The sequence below is a fragment of the Myotis brandtii genome, unplaced genomic scaffold, assembly GCF_000412655.1.
Source record: "Myotis brandtii unplaced genomic scaffold, ASM41265v1 scaffold49, whole genome shotgun sequence".
Classification (NCBI taxonomy): domain Eukaryota; kingdom Metazoa; phylum Chordata; class Mammalia; order Chiroptera; family Vespertilionidae; genus Myotis; species Myotis brandtii.
This window is the reverse complement of record NW_005368707.1, coordinates 2,380,551-2,389,328: the sequence shown is the minus strand read 5'-3', so window position 1 is coordinate 2,389,328 and position 8,778 is coordinate 2,380,551. Positions and strand designations below refer to the sequence as shown.

At 41.0% G+C, this 8,778-nt stretch overlaps 1 long non-coding RNA gene across 1 annotated transcript in view; it reads left to right on the top strand.

Annotated features, from left to right (window-relative positions):
• Positions 1-8,538, top strand: part of LOC106727870 — a 20,098-nt gene extending 11,560 nt beyond the window's left edge. Inside the window, exons 2-3 of the long non-coding RNA XR_001364119.1 lie at positions 3,183-3,264; positions 8,393-8,538. This is a non-coding gene — a long non-coding RNA (uncharacterized LOC106727870). The remainder of the gene's footprint in view (positions 1-3,182; positions 3,265-8,392) is intronic.
• Positions 8,539-8,778: the final 240 nt, after the last annotated feature.

Here is an 8,778-nt window from a genome sequence, read left to right as displayed (position 1 = left end):
CAAGCCTCATGTTTGCTTCCAGCTGCCTGGCTGCTGGCCGCCATCTTGGCTGACAGTTAATTTGCATAAGGATATGCTGATTAGCCAATGGGAAGGGTAGCGGTCGTACGCTAATTACCATGTTTCTCTTTTATTAGTGTAGATGATTGCCATTATAGCATTAGCTAACACTTCTGTCATATAATTGTTGTTTCTTCTCTCATGGGAATAATTAAGATCTAATCTCTTGCAAATTTAATGTTTATAATACAGTTTTGTTGTCTGCATTCACTGTACTGTGTATTAGATCTTCAGACTTATTTATCTATGAGTTGCAAATATGCACTCTTAATAGCTCTCCCCTTCCCCTACCCCAGTCCCTAGTAACCACCATTTTACTCTGTTTTTTGTTGTTGTTGTTATTGCTTTTTAAAAATATGTTTTTATTGATTTCAGAGAGAGGATGGGAGCAGAAGAGAGAGATAGAATATCAAAGATGAGAGGGAATCATTGATTGGCTGCCTTCTGTACACTCCCAACTGAGGATCTAGCCTGCAACCCAGGCATGTGACCTGACCGGGAGTCAAACCGTGACCTCTTGATTCATAAATTGATGCTCAACCACTGAACTACACCTACCTGGCTTACTCTCTGTTTTTTGTTTTTTTTTTAAGTTTAGTTCTCTTTAGATTGCACATATAAGAAATATCACATAGTTGTCTTTCTCTGTCTGACTTATCTCACTTAGCATGGTGTCCTCAAGGCCCATATACGGTAGAGAGTAAATACCCTGCTCATTTAAATTAAGGGAGAACAATGGTGGACATTGTTTTAATTTTGCCTGTATAGATGTAACACCAGAAAAAAAATGCTTCAAATATTATAAAGTAATAATACTTGGTCCTGAAATATATCAATAAATTGCAATGCATTTTTGACATAACAGTCATTATGATATATATTTCCTGGCATAAATATTATCTACAAAGAGTTTATAGTTGTGATTAAGAAAATAATTTACATAATTAGTCTTTGATAGAAAAAATTTAGAAATTTATTTAACAGTAATATTTGCTAATAAGAGTTGCAGTACAGCGTATCTATACTAATAATTGAGGAATATGCAAATTGTCCAGGATGCTGTCACAGTAACAGTAACGACCAGCAGGATGCCTGGGGTGACCAGACCAGCAGGGGGATTAGTGAGGGATGACCAAACGACTGAACAGCAGGCTGCGTGGGATGACCAGGCCGGCAGGGAGGAAAGTTGGGGGTGACCAGGCCGGTGGGTGGAGGGGTCAGTTAGGGGCAACCAGGCTGGCAGGGGAGGTAAGTTGGGGTGAATAGGCCGGCAGGGGGTAGTTAGGGGCAATCAGGAAGGCAGGCAGGTGAGCGGTTAGAAGCCAGCAGTCCAGGATTGTGAGAGGGATGTCCGACTGCCAGTTTAGGACCAATACCTGAAATCAGGGGGGGGCAGTTAGGGGCAATCAGGCAGGCAGGCAAGCGGTTATGAGCCAGCAGTCCCAGATTGTGAGAGGGATGCCCAAGTGCCGGTTTAGGCCCGATCCCAGGGATCGGGCCTAAACCAGCAATTGGATATCCCCCAAGGGGTCCTGGATTAGAGAGGGTGTAGGCTGGGCTGAGGGGACCCACTCCCCCCATACACGAATTTTGTGCACCATGCCTCTAGTCCATACAGAAAAGCAATGGTACTTCATGCTATTTGAAGCTTACCTTATGGCAGCTAGCAAGGCTGGATATTGGTCATAGGTTAGAATCACGATGTCAGTATATGAGTAAATTAAAGCCATTATTTCAATTTTGATTGTGTGATTTTAGTATGGCGAATGGATACATGAATAAATTTAGAGCCATATCAGACATATAACAAAATACGGCAGTTTGCTTCATGTAAGAATGTCCTAGTACAATTTTTCTGTCTAAGCTTTATTCTTGTAAGCCAGGAGGAAAGAGAATTAAACTTAAAAATACACATACTCTTCTGGGCAGAGAGCACCTGTCAGCCACAGAAAGAATATAGAGGGTTAATTGTGTGGTGCCACTTTAAGAGCAATTCAGCATGACCAGAACAAACACTAACTTTTGGTAATTAGAAAACTATTTGTGTATAAAACCTAATTACTTCTGTTTTTCTCTGCTGCTTAATCATTCTGTACTGCTTCTGTTGACTAGGAATCTTATTCTTGAAAGGTCTGTATTCTCTGAAAATGATGGCATTAGGCTCCAGGTAGTGACTTCATAGAGCTTTCTAGAAGCTCATTCAAATGTTAATTATTCTTATGTGTGCCCAAATGATATAAGAGCAATATGGGCCTGTGTCAGAATGTGCATTTTCCTCCACTGAGGAAGGAAGTCATTGGTTACTTGTGGAGGAAACATAGATGAGGCCTTATTTTGCCAGTTGTGGGGAATTGGCTTATGTCTCAAATTTCAGGTGCTGTTGCCTCAATAATTTGCAGAAGAGAGAGATAATCAATAATTTGATTCCTTTATTCCCCTCATGCTCCAGCTCCAATCCATCATCATGTCCTGTAGGCTGTTCCCCAGAGCATAGCTAAGGGGTCTGCTCCCCATCATCCCCAGTAATAATGCCCTGGCTCAAGTTGTCATCATCTCCTTGCTGCTCTCCTCACTTTTGATACTAATTTCCCCCTTTCCATGTACACACAGTAGTTAGTATATTGGTCTGCTAAGGCTTCCAGAACAAAATACGATAGACCTGGCAGCTTAGAGAACAGATTTATTTTTGTACAGTTTTGAAGTCCAAGATCAAGATGCCACCAGGGTTGGTTTCTGGTAAGAGCTCTCTTCCTGGCTTGCAAATGGCTTCTTTCTCACTGTGTCCTCACATTGTGGAGGGAAAGATCTCTGGTGTTTCTTCAACTTCTTATAAGGACAACAGTCTTATTAGACAAGGTCCCCACCCTCATCACTTCATTTAACCTAATTAACTTCCAAATACAGTTACCTTGAGGGTTAGGGCTTCAATATATGAATTTGACAGGGATACAATTCAGTCCATAACATTAAATGGATCTTTAAAAAGTTAAAATCAGATCATATGGGGTCTTTTTCCTGTTTAAAATTCCCCAATGGCTTTCCTTCACTCTGAAAATGAAACCCAAACTCCTTACGTTGACTTACAAAGCAGTATGTAATCAGGACTACTCATCTTAACCCAGGGCCATGTTGCACAACTCCAGGAGTCACGGGTCTCATACAAGAGGATCATTTATGAGCAGACTTCCATCTGTACTACTTTCAGTAAGTCTTGATATAATATTGTCAGGTAAGCTTTCTGTTTGGTTACCTGCAGAGACAGATGGACCCTCCTCACCCAATGTTTGGTTTGGATGTCCAGACTGATGATCCACCCATACCCTCCAAGAGGGTATGACAAGGTTTATTACTTGCTTACTTGAGGTCTTTGGGGCGAGCAGGGCAGGCCTCCTATGCTTAGAGCAAGGAAAGGAGACTGGCATGGGCTTTGATTGTGGTTAGGAGTTGGGGCTGGGGTGGCTAGGATAGGACTTTAACTAGTTTGAATCTCCTACCGAGAGAGCACATCCAGCTTTTCTTATTAGCTTGTCCAGATGTGGGCACAATGTGAAGCGACCGAGGGGTGGGGGGTGGGGTGGGATGAGGCTTAGACATTCTCAGCAATCAAAAAACATCAAAAAATGAAGTCAGACTTCTTGTTACTCTCCCCTAGCTTCTTGTTCTTCAAGACATCTTGACATTTTGGCCCTTTGTTCTTCCATATAATTTTAAGGATCAGAATGTCAGGTACTATAAAAAGACCTATTAGGAATTTTATCAGAATTACATGGACTCTATATACGAATTAGGAAAATCTGACATCTTTAGATATTGAGTGAACAGTGTGTGTCTAAATTTTAAAAAAACTTTCAATAAAAATAACTTCCCCCAATCTTTTAATATTTAGTCATAGCTATGTTTTAATTGTGGTACTTTGGAAAAATTCTGTTATATGAAATTACTTTAACACATTGATTCTGTAGTCAGTGACCTTGTTAAATTCTCTCTCATTTTATCTGTAGATTCACTTGTCTTTTCTATGTAAAGAATCATAGCATCTGAAAATAAGGACAGTTGGGTATCTCTCTACCCAGTGTTTACAGTACCAATTTCTGTTTCTGCTCTCGCTGCGCTGGCCATGCCTGTCAGTACTCCATTGACAAGAAATGATGCTAGAGGGCATCCTGATCCTGTTTGTGATATTAACAGGACAAATGATGTCTCCTCTAAGTGTTTTCTGAATGCCTCTTATCAGGTTATAGAAGTTCCCTTGTATTCCTAGTTTGTTAAGAATTTTTATCAAGAATAGGTGTGCAGTTGTCAAAACTGTCTTTTTTGCCTGTTAGTGTGCTTTTCTGTTGACAGCCAGACGTGATGTGCTGGGTAAACGGAACTCTGGTAAATAGGTTTTTATTAATGTGGTGGTAAAGTGCAGGAGGAGGGAAAGTGGTCCATAGTTCTATGATTAGCTCTCAGTCTTTAGTAATGTGTGGTCCTGCGCTGTGAACTTTATGAGTTGTTCTCAGATTCTCTCCTCTGCCCCTCTGAGGTGGGAGAGAATAGCTAGAGGAGGCTGGAGTTATGTTTTCCCATCCTGCACAGAATGCTAGAGGGGCTGGACTTGGGTACTTCCCTTGTCTCACATGGATGTCTAGAGTATGGTAGAGTTGGGTATTTCCCTTTGCTCAGGTTGGTCAAGCTTAAATAACCCCCCCAGCAGGTTAAGCTCTGGGAAACCAGTTTCTCTTGAGGGCAGGCCTTGTTGTGAAGAACAGAATGCTCTGGTGTATGTCACTATGACAACTTTTCCTTTCTCCCTGCCAGAAACAGGAGAGGATTTCCCCCCTGCCATTCACTGTGAGAACCTGGTAGGGCTTCTGGAGGTTAAAATCACAAAAGTGTGCCCCCCTCCTCTCCACAGAGTTTTAAACTCAGACTTGCCCACACTGAGCCTCTAGTCTAGCGCATTGGTTCTCAACCTTGGCTGCACATTAGAATCACCTGATTTTAAAAAGATTCCCAGGTGATTCTAATGTGCAGCCAAGGTTGAGAACCACTGCTCTAGTGATTCATCAATTACAGTTTAGGATTTTTCTACCCTGGTACTGGTTCTAATGGATGTTTCTGCTCCAGTAAGTTGTAATTTTTTGTATTTGCCTGTCTTTGTAGTTTTGGGGGACATTATTTTGTATGTGACCCTACTTCTTTGATGGATCTAGGCAGAGTTGTTGATTTTTCAGGTTGCTCAATTTTTTACTTGTTCTTAAAATGGAATGATGACTTCTACTAGTAAGCCCCTTCTATGCCAGACTGGAAAACAGAAGCTGTTTATGTAATTTGATGCTATTTTTTTTATTTGCTCAAATTTTAGTATTATTATGCAAAGTTTATCCTAATGTGGTGACTCTCTTTTGCCCCTAATAATCCTCCTTATTCTATTGTAGTTTATCTGATGTAGCCTCATACTTTTTTTGAGTGGTATTTTACTGGTATATTACTATCCATTCTTTTGCTTTCAGTGTTAAATAGTTTCAGTATACTTGTGTCTCTGTAGGCAATTATATTTTTTCCAATCTTGTTATTTCTGCTTATTAACTGATGAGGTTAGTACATAAACATTTATTGTGATTATTTTTGTATTTGAACTTGTTGCTATTCTTTGCTTTTCTCCTGCCACCACACCTGCTGCTAGATACCCCTGAAATAGGGCCCACAACACAACAGCTCCACCCCTGTATGATGAAGGAATGGTCTCCCCCTCAAAAACCTGGGAGGGCACCCAATTTGGCCAGGGATCATCCCTATTCAGAGTGGGACAATTCCCTTTGAGGCAGTATCCTGTAGGTGGAATGAACCAGGAAGGTCAGCCTAGGCCCATACTCCAGGCCCATACTCCGTTTTCCACTTCAGGTTTACTGAATTGGAAGAATTCCAATCCCTCATATTGTCAGAAAATGGCAGATCTTATCACCTCCATTTTTGTCACTTACCATCCAAGCTGGGCAGATATACAGGCTCTCTTTAACATCTTACTAATGGCAGATGAAAGGCGGCTAGTTATTAATAAGGTTGATGAAGAGCCTCATCATCTCTATCAAGAGAATCTCAAAAGGACCCCCAATCTGGTCAGGACGATTCCCTTGACAGAGCCCAACTGAGACCCCAATAGTGGGGACCTAGCCTTCCTAGAACATTACAAAAGATGCATAGTGGAAGGACTTTAAAAAGGGGTGCCTAAATGAAAGATCTGGAACATGATATGTGCTGTTTAACAGAAACCAAAACAAGATCCTTCTGAAATTTTAAGAAAGGATCTAGCAGGCCTATTGAAATCACACTGATGCTGACCCAAGGCACCAGAAAATGTCCCGAAGGTAAACATGACTTTTATTGGGCAAAGTGCCCCAGATAATCAGAAGAAAGCTCCAACACTTAGACGGGACATTGGGAATGAATCCTTCCCAGCTGGAGGACATAGCTTTTAAAGTTTACCATGCCCAGGAAACAAGAAAATAAGGCAAGCCACCTTTTTCTTAGAAACTGTGTGGGGAAACCAGGAGAGGTGGGACCCAAAAGGAAAAGGGAAAGACTTATTAGGCACCTATCAATGTGCCTATTGCAAAGAGGAAGGCCATTGTAAACAGGACTATCCAGAACTAAAAAAATAAAAGTAAAAAGGATAAAAACCCTAGCTTAGAAATGTTAGAAAGGAATGATGAATCTGATGACAAATGAGGAGGCCCAGGGGCTCCCCTATACACCTCCAGACTTATTCCTATTTCCCCACATGAGCCTCAGGTAAAATTGACAGTGGGGAACAAGCTAATTGACTTCCTTGTAGATACTGAAGCTAAATACTCAGTGCTAAATATAAAACTAACCAAGAAAAGATCAGCTGTGGTGTCGGTCACTGCAGTGACTGGACAGATACAAAAACAGGCGTTCCTTCAACATCTAGAATGACAGCTTGAGGATCAAAAACTTATGCATAGTTTTCTCTACATGCCAGACTGCCCCATTCCATTATTGGGCTGAGATTTACTTTGTAAATTGCATGCACAAATAACGTTTTCCCCTGAGGAGCACCAGTTATGTTTAGGAGTCCTCCCGGAACATACTCTCTAGCTCCAGGTTGTCCTGACTTGTCCGGAAGGACCTGGTGGTTAATTTTTCCCACCCGAGATCTACAAGCAGGTTGATCAAACTGTTTGGACCAATGGGAGCCAGGGAAGGCAGTTAACATCCAACCCATAAAAATTAACCTAAAAGAAGAGGCACGGATCCCATAGAAGAAACAATATCTGCTTTAAAAGGAAGCTTTAGAGGGAATTCAACCAGCATTGTAGAAACTGTTAAAATCAAGATCAATTCAGCCATGCAAGTTACCCTGTAATACCCCCATTTTGCCAATCAAATAGCCTCACTATGATGAATATTGATTAGTATAGGGCCATCAACAACGTTGTCCAGGACATTCATTCTATGGTGCTCAACCTTTATACTTTGTTGGCCACGGTGCCCAAAGACAGCACCTGGTTTTCAGTCCTAGACTTAAAGGATGCTTTTTTTCTGTATCCCAATAGAAGAACAGACTCAACTACAAGCCACCTGAGGGCTGCCACTTCTTGGGGCTTTAATTCCCTACCTGGACTTTAAACCCTATTACACAGAACGAGATGAGGAACAGGCCTGTGAATGGGGATTCTCTAACACTGACTCCAATTCTATATGGAAGATCAACACTAATGGTATGATCTTACATGCATCTTGGAGACCCAATCTACGTGGATGAATGAGAAAATGAACCACACAATAAAGAAGACCCTCCTGAAAATATACCAGGAAACATTTGAAATGGGAGCAGGCATGCCCTATTGCCTTGTTCTGAATTTGGGTAGTGCCTTGAAGTGGGCTTAAATTAAGCCCTTTTGTAATAATTTATGGGAGACACTTTAAAGTTTCTGTTTTAGGAACACCCCCTTTAGATTTAGAACAGTGATGGCGAACCTTTTGAGCTCGGCCTGTCAGCATTTTGAAAAACCCTAACTTAACTCTGGTGCTGTGTCACATATAGAAATTTTTTTATATTTGCAACCATAGTAAAACAAAGACTTATATTTTTGATATTTATTTTATATATTTAAATGCCATTTAACAAAGAAAAATCAACCAAAAAAATGAGTTCACGTGTCACCTCTGACACGCGTGTCATAGGTTCGCCATCACTGCTTTAGAACATGAATCAAAAATCAAACAATACTTACAATATTTAGGGCAAACACTAACAACTTTGCACAATTTTGCTCAATGCAGGTCCATCTACCTATCTGATGAATCCTTATATCCATTACAGCTGGGAGACTGAGTCTTACTAAAGACCTGGAAGACTCAGGGTCCTGAACAGAAGTTAGCCGAGCAATGGACTAGATCTCTATAACGTACTCTTGACAACACTTCCCTAAGGCTCATGGGAAGCAAGTCTTGGACCCACCACACAAAGATAAAGTGGGTGCTGCATGAGGTGGGCTAGCGTCTTGCTGCTGCTGTTAATACTGCAAAGGAAAGCTAGACCTACAGTCCTGAAAGAGATGGAAAATTTCTGTTTTAGAAAAGGACAGTGCCCCCCAAAGCTAAGTGACAATTATTATTTTTTTGACAATTGCTAAACTTTATGCTCATTTTGGGATTAATAATGCCTTTGTCTGAATATTTAAGACAGTTTCCCTTGGCAAACTTATC